General features: G+C 45.5%; 1 protein-coding gene across 1 annotated transcript in view; it reads left to right on the top strand.

Annotated features, from left to right (window-relative positions):
* The window catches only part of LOC138480760 (rho GTPase-activating protein 20-like), a 477,633-nt gene that overhangs the window by 77,505 nt on the left and 384,426 nt on the right, over positions 1-15,702 (top strand). The gene's annotated exons all lie outside the window — the stretch shown is intronic.

Raw genomic sequence — 15,702 nt, 5'->3', positions numbered from 1 at the left:
ACCACACACAGCTGCTGCCATCAGTGTTGACACATTTGGGGTTAAACTACAGCTCGCGCAGCATTGGGGTTGATGGCTTCTCTGGCTGTCATTACTTCATAACCAATCTGAGTCTGAGACAAAAGTGCCGGGGCTCAGAAATAAGTGCCAGGGCCGAGCCCTGGCAAACACCCCCACAAATTAAGCACTGCATGCTCATCACCCGTATTTATGCGGGCGCTCACACTCCACATATGCCCGTTCAGCAGCAAGGGTGAACAATGGGGTGATGGATGGTCACCTTAATGGTGGGACCCCTGAATTTATACTCACTTCTTTGTTCCATTTACCTGGGATCGCCTGTGTTCCTCTTTCTCTGGTGTCGCACAAATGTCAGCGGGGGACGGTAGGGTATGCACGAGACCTCCAATAGACATTGCAGTCAATATTCAGGGGCAGCTGAAGATATTGGGGGCCCATTTCAACATGATGTTTGGGGGACCACACCTTTCAACTTGGAAAATAGAATGTTGTCACCTGGTGCTTACATTATAATTAAATAATAAGAATAGCTTTAGATTATCAAAGGAGCATGCCAGCCAGTCGGGAGTGCAAACCCTGTATGTCTGCTAGGTACTGTTGTCAGGGAAACCAAAGTGAAAAGCTAACTAGGTGATGCGATGGAGGTGACGGCCTGAGGGCACCAGCAAAAGGCAGCCTATAGCATGCATGCTGCACATGTTTCATGCCGCGAATTAAGGAACTATATTTCTGTTATACGACTATCAAAATGTGGCAGCTGTTCGGGAGCTCTGGGCCGATTTCCACTGAAAGTATTGAAAGGCCCTGACGCTGTCACTGCTTCTCCACCATTGTCAAGTAATGCTCTGAAGTGACTCTATTAGGCCCGTACCACGTTATAATACTTCAGAAAAAGGTCTTATCTTAGCAGTGAACTGAACTTGAGCAGCTTGCAGTTGGATTAATTATTAACACATACACTATTTCTCTTTCCGCTCTAGCTTTATTGCTCCTTAATCGCAGTAATTTGGTTGAAAAGCGCGTCCCAGCCCATCTCTGATGAGGCCTGAATAAGCGTGCAGGGTGAATGGAAGAAAGCGTCCCGGGGAACCAGGCGGCTTTCCATGGGGACGCGAGAAGGGGATTTCCCTTCATGGCGCATGCGCGCGCCGTCCTTTCTGGCAGCGCGAGGTGAGGCCTTCATTTCCAGGCCGCCTCGATTATCTCGGATTTCCAGTCAGAGTGTGGCTTCCACAACGCCAAGTGACGTTGGCAGGGCGGAGGGGAACTGTTTGTTCCGCAGCGATGCGATCCAGATGTGCAAGGTTGTTATGTTTCGAGAGCTTTCGGCGGTGCCACGCTGCCTCTCTGTGTAGTTAGTGTATGCAGCACGTGCACGCACACACACACACATACTGCATACTAGCCAACCGTCCTAGATGTTCTGGGCTGCAAGGGTCCATCAGGTAGTTGATACAACACACACCTGAAAAGAGCATTGAGGCCCCTTATCAATTAACGACGCATTCCTAACATGGCACTGTTTATAAGTAAGGTCTGTATGTTGAGATCTGTATTTTATTAAGTAAGGTTATGAATTACATGGAACAACATACTGTGCCCGGATAACATCTCTTTCACTAGACAGAGAAAAGGGACACTTGCCCCCTAATGAATCATTAACCAACTCACTAACAATCTCAACCCTCTGCATACACCTCTCAAACTCTAAACAAACACAACCACAACTCTATAGCACAACAAACCGCACAAACATGACTACACTGCAACAACAAAACACAACACACGTAGACTTGCACAACAGAACACGACGGCTACCGAACAGAAAGCACCCCAAGCCCAGTCAACGGATCCACCGGGCTGAGGCCGCCAACAGCACATCACTGCTCTCTTGCACTTTTCCAGCCTATTCCCGCTAGCTCGCTCCCCTCCCTCCCCTCTTTTTTTTCAGAGCCGCCAGAGCGCCAGGGGACCACTCCGGTGTGATAGTGCGCGGTACAAATATCCATTAACATTAACATGTGTGGCTTATTTGATGGCATCCTGTGTGGAAAGGAAACAGTGAAAAGGCCAAAAGGCGGTTATCATGATACCAAACCAGCAGACGCACTTGCATGCCTGCACTTAAGAGCAGGTTGCAAAGCTCATTTGCATGGGGGAAGAGCTCATGTGAATGAAGCAGTGATTATTAATATTATTATTGTAGGTACTGAAGGCAGACCTAGCTTCGAGCAGGAACGGAGCACTTTACAGTAATAGGGGGGAGAGCACAGCGAGGGAAGCAGAGAAAAAGGGAGCAGGGAGCTACCAATAGGGCAGAAGGGGCAAGCAACCAACAGAGGAAACAGTGAGGAGCCGATCACAGAGTCTTGGGTATGGTGGGCAGTAGAGGATGTGTGCACCTTGGTATTAGGGAGTAGCCATTCCTTGGAGAGAAAGGTCTTGAGGTCTTTCCTGAACTGTGGAAACAATGGCGCGCATCTGATGTTGACGGGGAGGAGGCTCCAGAGCCTTGGGGTGCAGACAGATCTGGTTCTTTCCTTCCTTGATGGACTGACCCACAGGAAATACTGGAGATTGCCAGATGTCTGCTTCTCCCAGTCCCTACACCACCTTCCTTCCATCTCCCACTCCCCACATCCCTTGAAAGAGTTTGTCATACAACTCCCAGTACGTTGCTCCTCACTCTTAACACACGCGTTATATCAGTCTGTTATGTATAAGCACTTTATGCTCCACATTTAGTGGGAAAGGCACTTTAAAGATCACTATTTTGACCTATTTTGCCCAAACCTTCTTGGGTGGAGAACCACCCCGACCCTACTTAGAGGGTCCGGCTTACTTGCTACATTCACCCAAACTGTGTACTAATGAGCTACTGCATAAAACATTTCTAAGGCTACTTTTGGGTAACTGTCCTCACCGCCCCCGTGAAATGTAGTGCCATCCCCTTCACTCTTGGTAGTGTTTGCAATGGAATTCCAGGAGGTATCCTAAGCACAGGAGCTGTGCTGCCCAGACACCAAAGGGTCGACTAATGGCCCCCGTCTTCATGTGAATGTTTCAACCAGTGTCTCCTCAATATTATTTCTATTGAACTCAAGCATTGTTCTTATTTCAGTGTGGAGCATGTCATTCCCCAGCAATTTCCTTGTACTGCGAAACCCGCCCACCGATAATTCTGGCACAGACGAACAAAGCACTACCAAATGCAGTGGAAAATACCAAAAAGAGCACCGAAAAAAGGTGGAGCATCTCAAAGTGCTAGTTCCACTAGAAAAGTGAAGTGCTTGAAGCCTCAACTAGCAATAACAAGACTGGGGATATCACTTGCACCAAAGTAAAAATGGCTATTCTAATTAACATAGAAACCTATTACGGGTAAGGTGGTAATTCCTGAAGCACTTGTTTGCTCTTACTGCCACTTTGCGGAATTACCACCAGATTATCATTGCAGTAATGGCAATGAGTAATCCCATTCCGCAAGTCTATAGGATTCCAATGGGGATTTGGAGAAATGATCATGTGTACTACATTCTGCCCATAGTAACTCCTCCAGTTTTTGGTATTAAAATGGAGAATATGGTTCCAGCACTTCCTAGGAGGTATCACCTCCACTTGAACGCCAACCCTGGAGTTTGGCAATACGGTAAAAGTGGTGGTAAAAGAATTGCTGCACCTCCAAACTGTGTCAACCAAGACATCCATTTGATAAATGATATGCACCTATTCATTAGTGAACATATTATACATGGATTTATTTATTTATTTAAGGGGTCATTTATAATGCGCTTAATACCAACAAGTGGTTTGTAAGAGCAAGATCGGGATTCGACCCTGTGCTGCGCCGCATTGCCTTGCTTCTAAGACAAATGCATTGCACCCACACTTTCCTTCCTCCCGTGCATAGACTTGGTGCATAGACCTTACTTTGTCCCCTGACAGTTATCAGCTTTCAAGTGCCTGATTCATGAAAGGAGGCTTGCAAAGTGCAGGAGGGGCTGGCTGTGAGCATGAGGGACATGCCACCAGCCCTCCTGGCATGTATCAGTGTGGGGCATGTTTCCCTACATCTATGTATACATTGGTTAACAGAACTCATGCGAGTTAAGGGTTGTCTACCACCCTGCACCCACGCAAGATCAATGAATACATTTGCAGTGACACACCCATCCGTTCAAATGCAGGCTCGGCATCTCCACCTCAGTTGCAGTGGTGGGAAATATAACTTGTAAATAGAAAGGCACATGCCAGGCATGAGCATTTCTTTTTTGAGCAGGACAATGCTAAAATACAGGAGAGGGCGGGTGTATTGCATTAAGGACAAGAAGTGCTGAGGTTGAAAAAAGCATCTATTTGTGATGAGATCATAATAGACACAGGTTTTGTTTGGCTATAACAAAATCCAAAAAGCTTTAACAAACACAATCAAAAATATTTATGTTGGCATATAATCACATGTCATTTGCTCATTTCTGCTAAAAATGTCTCTTGGCTGCACATATTTTTAAATGTTTCCCAGTTGCATTGAATACATATTTTGAGAGCAAAGGTAGCGCAAACATGTGCAGATGTTGTGTAAGTCTTATAGCCAATGTACAATTTAGAGAATATTATTTCAGTGATTTTGAAGGGTAAGTGGAACACAAAATTCCCAAAATTCTACGCTTCTAATAGATTTAAATGGGAGTGTCGCCAACCTTCAGCACTAGTATAATAGATGAGCTGTCTCTGGTTTCCTAAAGTCTTTCATTAAGGGCCTGATTCACAGAAGCATTTTATAATGGCGCAATCCCATAGGAAAACGCTCAGTGAATCCGGCCCTTAATATCTATAGAATCTGTCCGTGCTATATTTCCCCAATTCCGTAGACATTTCCCAAAAGGTATCCACTGAATCCCACTGTTCCATCCAGAAGAATACACCTTTTGCCTTCCCTTCAGTAGCCTTAGCTGCAGCATCTTAATTAAAGGCGGGCATCCTTCCACTTCACCTTTGCTTTCAAACACCCTCTCATGAAAATCTTTCCTGATTCGTCGAGGTGGGTTCCTGATTCATACAGTTGTCTGCACTCAGATCTGATTTGTACAGGAAGCCTGAGTCACATCTGAGTGTTGTTGGAAAGTCACACTGCTCTACCCATGAGACAAGGAACCACTAGACAGATCCTAATCATCAATGATTCAGCTCTGGTTCATCCCCAGGACACGTTCTGCCACTAGGCAGATCATAATCATTGATTATTCAGATCTGATTCATCCCCAGGACATGTTCTGCCACTAGGCAGATCCTAATAATCAATGATTCAGATCTGATTCATCCCCAGGACATGTTCTGCCACTAGGCAGATCATAATCATTGATGATTCAGATCTGAGTCATCCCCAGGACACGTTCCGCCACTAGGCAGATCATAATCATCAATGATTCAGATCTGATTCATCCCCAGGACAGGTTCCGCCACTAGGCAGATCATAATCATCAATGATTCACATCGGATTCATCAGTAGGACAGGCTCTGCTACTGATGTGTCTGGTAACAACAATTCACATCTGGTGCAAATGGAAATGTATCCAAAGCAAGAATCCGAATCCGGATTTACTGCTGAAGAGCTATCTACTCTAATGTGATTCAATAACCATGTCACACTGGCAAACCTTGCATCTGCAGCTCTCCTGCATCTAAACACTATGTCACATTGGCTTTGCAATGCACATTCCTGCCATTCACAAGACCTTGTGGTCGTGAAATGTATTAAACAATGTGATGGGTGATTTGATTCTTCTTGTGTTTGGTGGCGTTCCTTCCAGTTAGGATGGCAAGCTCATTCACCATTACTTTACGCTATAGGCATGCAGTATCCCAAAGGGTCTGTGTGATTCTGAGTCATGCAGACCCTTCAGCTACTCCCCATTTTGAAGTCTCATCAGACTCCATGGGTGAAGCCAAATTACTGCCTTTAGGATTACAGCATGTGGTGACACTTGTACCACAAAAATACGAAGGCATAAATGAAGAGGTTCGGTAATGAAAATCATGGCTTTGTGGAGTGGTAAAACATGCGGTATTTTTTAAATATTCCTGCCACACTTGCAGGATTCCGCCCATCCACCCCCCCAATAGGTTCTTATTTCTTTCTCCTCTTTATTTCTGAAGACAACATCAGAGGCACACTTGGTGAAGGTTAAGATTGAATCTTTCCTCGTTCATGCCTTTGATCCTGCATCACAAGCTGGCTATGGGTCATTCCAGTGGAGGAGGAAAACCTTTGATGGGTAGTCTTTATATTATACAGTATATAAACATCCAGGATTGAATAAAGCAAAAGAACCTCTGAGCAGATGGCTGTTGAGAGCCGAAGATACCATGAAAATACAGAGTGCCATCAGAGTACTGGTGAGTTCTAATGCACAATTCAGTGTCTAAGCGTACCGGTTTCTGGTGATTAGGTAGCGTATGTATGTTTGCAAAATCCCACAGGTGACGCAAAATATCAAAAGGGATTCTTTACCCATCCTGAACAAAAGGAGACCTCTGCTCACTCTCTGCTTCTATTGATACCATTGCTCATGAAGCTCTCCTGCTTTGACAAGGCAGTCCTTCAGTGGTTTTCTGCCTACCTCTCTAACTCAGGTCGACTCATCCAGATGGGCCCCTACAGATGCCATCACAACCTGGTACTCTGGAGAGTTCAACCAGGTACCACACTGTCTCCTATAATCTTTAAAGTCTACTTAGAACCTCTGGGGAAACATTTTAACAGCACTAACATAAAGATACACCAAAACGCAGATGACACCCAGATTTCAAGCACTGTGTGTCCATCATCCATGTCTGGATGTCACATGCCTACATGATACTTAATCTGACACAAACCCCACCCAGCCTGCTCAAGTCCAGAATTGGCTGTCTGACAGATTTACCTCTCAGTTTTACCATTGACTGTGACCTCTCATTGAAAACACACATCACCAGGAAGACCAAAGCAGAATGGTACCAGCTTGCCCTACTTCACAAAGGGTAGCCTTTCTTCTCTGCACCAAAATTCAGAATAATTGTCATCTCCCACCTTGGCAGAAGCAGCACCATACTCTTAGGAGTATTACGTGCGTACCTCGAACCCTCTTAGAGCCACCTACTATTCTGCAGTCTGACTCATATGACTAATAGAATTTGACCGCATTTCCCTGCCCTCAAGGAGCTGCACTGCAACCCCCTCCAAGCAGGCATTGTAATTTTCAAGACAGTCTGAATCAACTAAAATGCAGAAATGACATTACTACCACTCTATCTGGCAAAGAGAAACAGCATCTCTGGAGGCCAGTGCACCATCAGAAGCCACTGTTATCACAAGAGAAACAAACAGCAAACCTGACCTTTCCTGCCTCACATTCTGTCTCTGGAAAAGGTTACCAGCACAGATATGTCTGGCCACCTCCAGCCTCTACCTCAGTTAGTTCATTATGATCCAATTCTACAGATTAAATCTTGCCAATCCCTGATTACTCTGCTCTAAAATAATTCATCCCCTTTGTAAGACACCCTGCTCCAGTACCTCCTGTCATCACAGCTCCTATGCTATCACTGCACACTTAATTTTAATTCCCTGGTTGTTTCTCCTATATATATAGTGCTGTGCTGCTTCACAGCGAGGTTCACTCTTTAGAAATCCCATACATACAAGTGATTGCTAGTCTGGGTGTCCTTCATCTTTGATACCCAAGAACAAGATGTTAAGAAATTTTAAACAACAACACTTGTCAATAACTAAAATGCGTAGAATATAGCAATCACCCCCACTCAGGAGGGCATACAGGGCCGGTAACGGCCACCCTGTGTGGGGTGATTGCTACTCACACTCCAGGGTTTGTTCAGGGTGCAAATAGTTTAATTATTTCTTTCCGCGGGAGATGGACTCCACATGCATTGCGCAAGCCCAATTTCCCATAAAAGAAACAAGATGGGGCCTGCCATAGGAAAAATTGACTTAGTCCCTTTTCTATTTCTATGTTGGCCGCCTCAGGGAGGAGGAGCACCAGGACCGGAGCACACAGCTCTGGACCAGCAGGTAAGTGGGAAGGGAGGGAGGGTCCCGGGACAGAAAGAGTATGGAATGTCTATTAGCTTGGGGGGATGGGGACTTGGACAGGCAACAGAGAGAGGCTCACTGTTTTTTGCCCCACAATCAAGGTGACCCCACCCAGGGAAGGACCTCGATGTAAGGACTGATTTTCGATACTATGGCCTGGTTGGCAGATCTATAGAAGGCCAACCTAATATAGTGGCAGGGTCAACTATGAGAGCTGTAGCCAAACCAGTTCAAGGTAGGTGGACGAGTGGTTAAGGCTAAGTCTCAAGAGATGGTGACCTTGGAAGGGGTCCTCAATTAGTACACACAGTGCAAATTCGGGGATTAAATTTACACAATAAATTATAACAATACCTATTTATTTATGGCCATATAACTCAGAGAAAAAATGACCACTAAGAGGTAATACTATCACACTACACTAATAAAACATGCATATATACAATCACTGGAGTAGGGCAAAATACATATCAAAACCCGGAAATCGAAATTAAAGATTAGAATAAGCCCTCCAGGTACACAGAGATACAATACTAGTTACAGAAGTCCATGCCTAAAATGCCTGTGGCCTTGTGCCCAAAGGTTCACCAAAGTTCCATACAGTTTTGTGAGGCTGGAAAAAAATGATGGTAGTGTCTCTGGGATCTAATGAACAGTTCCAAGTGGTAGAGGACAAATGGTTCTAACTAACAATAGTGTCCCCAATGATGGGAGTGCTTGCGCGAACAAGCATTGGAAAAGTCAAACTATTATAAAAGTTTATAAAAGTTATCAAAGCTTTTTAGAGGGAGTTAGGGGTTCAGGTAAGTACCGGCAAAGCTCACCCCCACACTCTGATTCTTAATAGGACTTGGCAGGTCTGCTGAAGAGGGTCAGAGTTTGCTTTTCCTGCCTTCAGCGTCAGCCCTTGATGCCCAGGAACTGCAGGTTCGAGAACTTCTCTGGTCCGTGACTAATGCTGGTACAAGGTCTTCCAGTTGAGAAATTTAAAATAACTTGATGCAGAACTCCTCTCAGGACAGGAATGGAGGCAGGTAAGCAGTTTCGGATGTCATCTACCGATGCAGGGCGATGCAACGGGGTTCCCTTGCAGCAGTCCAACTTCGCCTCCTATCTTTGGTACCCTTGATGGTAGGACCACAAAGGTTCACAGAGGTGAGTCTTATTGCACAAGCTGAGTATCCCCCAAGTGCCAGGCCTAACCTCAGAACCGTGACATCTGCAGAACGATAGCCCAAACTCTGAGCTGGTCAGACACTGGGCAGTCCAAGGGCACTACTGAAGGCTCTTCATTTGTAGGACTCTGAGCTGATGTTGGGAATGGATGTTCCCTCCACTGCAAGGGTTGCAGCTCCTTTGTAGGACTGCTGGAGATCTTCCATAAGACAGGGCTTCTTCCAACAGGTATTCCGTCTCCATGGGGGTCTTGTAGCTGGACAGGATTCTTGGCTCATTTGGTTTCCTCCAGGATCTATCCAGAGTGGGTGCAGGGTTCCTCTTCTTATCCAAAAAGCCAGTTAGGCGCTGAAACTCCCACTAACCAATGACAGATCTGGCCCACACACACCCCAGCAGTGGTCCAATCCAGACCAAGGCGGCACAACCCATGAATACCACTCAGACACACCAAAACCAGATTGTAGATTGAAATCAGACAGCCCCCACCCACTTCCTGACAGCAAATACCCATGGTTCTGCAGTAGCCCGCCAAAAGCCTCTGCTTTTCCTTACATGGCACTGGAAGTCCATGTAAGGATGTTCCTGGCTCACAGGCCAGGAAGAAAGCTAAAAGACAAGATGGCCAAAGGACAAGCGAAAAACCTTGTGACATGGCAATGTTAGACCACGAGCCACAGTTAGTAGCCAAACCGGGTAAATGTGGTAAGGCTAAAAAGAAATACATCAAAAAATAGCAACAAGTAACTGCTGCCACCAGCATGTCCCTTAGGCACACTTAGAGTAACCAAAAATCCTCTGAGTGTTAGTCTAGGTCAAAACAAAATGTGTTCCCCGTTGTACTGCATTGTAAGATGCATTGTACAATGATAAAACTTTACCAATGTGATCACAATTTACAAAAGTGGCAACCAAGTAACAAGACTAAGGGAAACAATGTTTCCCAGTACTGACAGCCTGAAGGACATGTCCGTTTCCCCATCACAAATGAGCAAAAGCCAGTGTAGTGAAGCTTCAGGCTTCACTGCACTACAAAAAGAGCAGGTCAGAATCAAAAATAAAAACAAGAGGTTTGGGGATCCATAGAAATGGAAGGAAAGGTGCTGTAAAGAGGAATCGTTCTTTACACTCGGGTAGCTGGGAAAAGAAGGCAGTTGTGTTCTCACCTGCTTTTCCAGCTTCTGGGCCTTTTCAGCATCTTGAGAAAACTGCATCCTATATATTACAGGGCCTGCGGTAGCAGCCCTGTAGTTAAGGCTAAGTTGCTGAACCTATAGCAAGAACACTTTTTGGGCGGCTTATAACATGAACCCTCACAAAACTTTGCAAAAAAAGTATATGGCCTGTGAGATTGATTTTGCACAGTTTGAATGAGGTTATGTGCAGTGGGGCAAAGTTATAGGGGGAGGTTCCAAAATATGTGGTATTTCCTGTAGATACAATTGAAATACAATGTTGCTCATGCCTGCAGCCCAAACCGCTGGATGGAGTTTTACCAAATTTGCGGCAGGAGCGGTGGCTTGGACCCGAAGCATGCTGTTGTAAATTTGGTGTAAATCCATCCAGTAGTTTTATTTTTTTAAAACAGCTCAAAAGTAGGTAAAAAGCAATTACTGATATCTGGGTTCCGTCCGTGGACAGACATCCCTGTTCGGTCTGCGGATGGGCCTCCGATTGGTCCACAGGCAGCGTCTTGTCTGTGGACATCAGACATGCCTGCTGATTGGATGGTGAAAAGCATGAGGTGCGGCTTATTTGTTGGAAACACCCTCCATGTTAGATTTGCGGACAGCTCCCATTGTCCGTGAACATTGCAGTAAAAACATGTTAAAAAACAAAACATTGCACTTGTCAAACTAGTGAAACAATCTCTGGGGAGGTGAGGGTGATGAGGATGGGATGGGCTATGGCCATAAATGTCCCCAAAACGATGTGTTTTTCAACTCCGAAGTTCTCAAACAGTCCAGATGCCAGGGGCAGTTCTGTGATGTTCGTGAACATCTGACATGTTACGGGGTGTGCATGCCTATTTCTGAACTACAGGGTTGGTGAAAAGCAGTTGGAACTGCATGAAATTGTGCAATTCCATTCTAGACCTGACTTTGAATTGTTCAGCTGGTGCTGGTTTGCTAACAGGGAACAAAATTAGAGGGGGTTCCCAATATAAAATGGGGTGCCATTTGATGAATCTGCACACAGGTTTACAAAAAAGATTTTAGACCTAGATATGACCTAGATATGAATGTTTTTGCAAAGTGTGGTGGGATTTTGTCAAGAGAGGGCAAAATTAGAGTGGGATCATTTTTAGATGGATTATAACTTTGTTGCCATTTGACAAATGTGCACTAAAGTTTTCAGAAAGAATATATACTCAAACTTGAATGTTTGTGCAAAGTGTGAATGGATTTTTGTCAAGTGCACGGGGGCTAAGTTATATGACTATTTTATGTACATACATTTAGACATAAACAAAACAAAAAACATGGACAAATGTGTCTGTGTTTTATTTTTTGAAAAGTGTCATAATATAGGTTCAAAAAATAGTGATATACCTTTGGTGACTGAGGTATAGCCTGTGGCCATGGGCAGTGGCCAAATTGTCTGGCCCATGACCATGAGGGACCAGCAATGGAGTTAAAGTGGGGATGGCCACCAGGGACCGGCTATGTGGTAAAGTTTCGAAATGGGGATAGGTTTGAATTGGAAAATAAATTTGGCTTGTGGGTGCCGGTTGAAGTGCTGGATGGGATTGAAGCAATTATGTATGGGGAGGATCAGCAAGAACTTCAAAGCATGGTTTTGCAAATATGTCCTGCGTTTAATTTTTTGGAAAGTGTGAAAATATAAGAACACAACACAGCGATATAAGATTGGCATCTGGGCAATGGGCCTGACCATCAGCAAGGAGAAATGTGTACTGTTATTTACTTATTGGGGCATGCGGTATGGCCGAAGCAGTAGGTTTGAATGGGAACAGTTATTCTGTTTGTGGTTACAGCCTGAAGTGGTGGACTAAATTACAACACACTTGCACAATGAACATCAGCAAGGACCTAAAAAAGCATGTTTTGGGAAATATGTCTTGTGTTTTGTTTTTCCAAAGTGTAAGAATGTAAGTACAAAAACTAGTGATACAAATTTGGTGTCTGGTAAGTGGGCCTGGCCGTCGGAAAACACAAATGTGTACTCTGATTTGCTTATTGGGGAATGCATCATGGCCGAAGCCCATTCCCCATGGATTTGGAGACTTGCCATGATATGATATGGCATTTGTAACGCACCTATACACAAGTGTTTCAAGTGTTTCATGGCTGCAAGCTATGAGCACTGGCCATTGGTCACATTATTAGGGTATAGTGGACAGTGAGCTAGGATGCAGGGTAGGTGCAGTGAATAATATGGATGATTTGGCGGGGGTGGGGTAATGGTTGAGCCTTATGTTGTATGCAACTGAACAATGATTTGCATCCCAAACATGCACTGTGGATAACGACTGACATAACTTTCTTAATGAGGTTTATGGTTGTTTGATATATATGGAAAGAGGGATTATTAATAACGTACGCACAGTGATGTAAGATCATGAAACATTTCCTCTTCTCTTGCTCTCTCCCTCTCCCCTGCTAACATCCTTTCTCTTCTCCCCTGCTTCCATCCTTTTTCTCTTTCCAACTCGCTTAGCTCGCTGACGGGTTGCCTGGTGCACCCCAGAGCCTCACACGTAGCAGGCTCCCCCTCTGGCCTCTGCACTCTGGTTGGCACTACTGAACTCAGAACATGCGCCATGAGTGGCACAGCCACTCCACACTTAACCCTGGTCCTTGCTGGACTTGCCCACTTGTCTCAGGCCTAAGAATGACAACTGTATTCCCTTGTTCCCTTCCCGCCTTGAAGAGCTTTGAAGCATTTCAGTTCTGTATAAGCGGCTTACAAATAAACAATTACAATTACAACTACAATTACTTATAAAAAATGAATACATTGACAGCAAAAACATTTTTTAAAGTGGCGTTACGGTTAAGATGCATCCCACCCTTGAGACTCCTCTGCTCCAGTAGTTAGCCAGTGGTGTCCCAATTTGGCATTCCTTGGCACTTTGCTCCTGGGATCTCATGAGCACTTGCCCATCCATACTGCCCCTTCTATTTATGCATATCTTTCACTACACAACGCGTATGTGCATTTTTAGGAGTGAGGGAAGAGGAGTGCTGTGTACAATTCTTTTGTATAACTATGGGAAATGCAGATGCAAAAGATTTGCAGAAGATTGTTAGTGGCAGTTGATGTGTGGAAGCTTAATACGTTTATAGGGTTATATGTACCGTTCCTGGAAGTGATTGGTGGATGGATGTGTGACTGTTTGAAAGCAGGCATTGAGGGAGTGTTACAAATATAAAATTAAAAAGGGTAGAAGGGCTGCCCTGTGCAATGGTGTGTACGTGCATCCGCGTCTTTTAATGATCCATGGCTTGGAAAGGGGACTGTGGAGACCATGCATAGTTATAAAGGTTCATTGATTATGGTCCTTGTTGTATGCTAGTGAAAATTATTTGGGACAGAAAATTGTTTCTGTCCTTTTATATTTTTCTCTAGTATACAATTGGGTAGTGTTTCACAGGCTCCTCGATTACAGCTTCAAAAGCACCTCAAAATTGCTTTCCCCTACAGAGTGGTCTGTGGCAGTATATCTGTTGTCTTTGAAAGATATGGATCAATAGCCTCTTTTATCGCTTGCAAGGTAGCCTGTGGGATGTTGTGTCCAGCAGAAGTAGGCTGTGTGGTTGCAGTATTGGTTGAGAAACATTAGGTAGAGGAAGACAGCCTACTACTTCCTAAAAAAGGAACACCCTTTTTGAGAGCAATGCAGTTGATGTATTTGGTGTGGCAGCACATGGAGGTGGTCCTACAGGAGTACTGCCCAGGTAGTCCGTGACTGATCACTCAGTGCATTTCACTTTGTTACCTCCTTTGGTACATTCCCAATAGTGGTAAGGAACTGCCACACCCATTCTCCCTAGAGGTAGGCACTTGGTCCTCTTCATTGTCGTTTGAAGCACTGCTTCTTTCATTGTGTAGGTCCTCCAGCTGGTTGTGGTGGGTCTTGGGGAGGAGGGATGGCAATAGCAGATGCCATGCTTAAAATAAATAGCAGTTTTGCTTGTATTCTTCCAGGTATGTGCTGTGTGCTAGATTGTTAATGGATAATGGGCCTCATTACGACCCTGGCGCTAAGTGAAAAACGATGGCGGTAAATGGTTACCGCCATCGTTTTCCGCCAGGTCCGATCATGACCCGTGACCGTTAACTACGATGCCATGAGCGGCATCGTAGTTAATGCTGCCGCTAACTGCGCTAAGGGTGCACGCACGCGACTACCCACACCGTACTTAGCGCCATGGCGGAAAGGTACGCAAATGCCGACCCAAGCGGACATCCACCTAATGCCATCACCCAGCCCGTTAAGTACCTTACCGCCATGGTGCTAATAACGCCATCGCGAACCAACCATAAAGGGCCATGTTAAGTGAATGCAGCTGCCACAGGTGCACAGAAACAGCACAGGTGAAGGCAATACAGACTCAGAAAGTACAAAAAGAGCACACCCCACCCCTTCCCACACCCAGTCACACTACACAATGATACCAATACGACTAGCAATGTTGAGGCTGGAGGACCTGATAGCAATGCATGTGCTACAACAGCAACAACAACAACAGGCAGCACAGAGGAGACGCAGGAGGAGAAGGAGGGCAAGGCAGGCCCAGCAAGCCCCACCAGCACAGCCAGTGCCACCACGCAGGCAGCCCCCAATCCCACGCATCAGAGCCAATCCATTCAACCTCACTGCTGAGCAGATCCACACCCTGTACCGTTTGGACCGGGACACCATCACCGCCATCGTAGACATGACACACAACGACATCGTCAGCATGATAGAAACTCCAACCGCCATCCCCCCCCTACTGAAGGTAGTGTCTGTCTTCCACTTCCTGGCCACAGGCACCTACCAGCACACAGTGGGGCACCTGCATGGCATTTCACAACCATTATTCTCACGAACACTCATCCAAGTGCTCGATGCCCTCCTCAAGCACACAGACGACCACATCTCATTACCACGGACTGGCCAGGAGATTGCAAACACCAAAGTGGGTTTTCATGCACTAGCCGGCATACCCGGTTGCATTGGTGCCATCGACTGCACCCATGTGGAATTGGTGGTTCCACGTGCCATGGAGGTACCGTACCGCAACCGGAAACAGTTCCACTCAATCAACGTGCAAATGGTCTGTGACTCCAACAAGATCATCACACATTGTTGTGCCCGATTCCCCGGATCAACCCATGATTCTATGGTCCTGAGGAACTCCACAATACCACGCTACATGGAGCGACATGCAGGGCCAAGATCCTGG

This window comes from Ambystoma mexicanum, chromosome 5p (genome assembly GCF_040938575.1).
Source record: "Ambystoma mexicanum isolate Mex_15411 chromosome 5p, UKY_AmexF1_1, whole genome shotgun sequence".
Taxonomy (NCBI): Eukaryota; Metazoa; Chordata; class Amphibia; order Caudata; family Ambystomatidae; genus Ambystoma; species Ambystoma mexicanum.
This window is presented reverse-complemented; position numbering and strand designations above follow the sequence as displayed.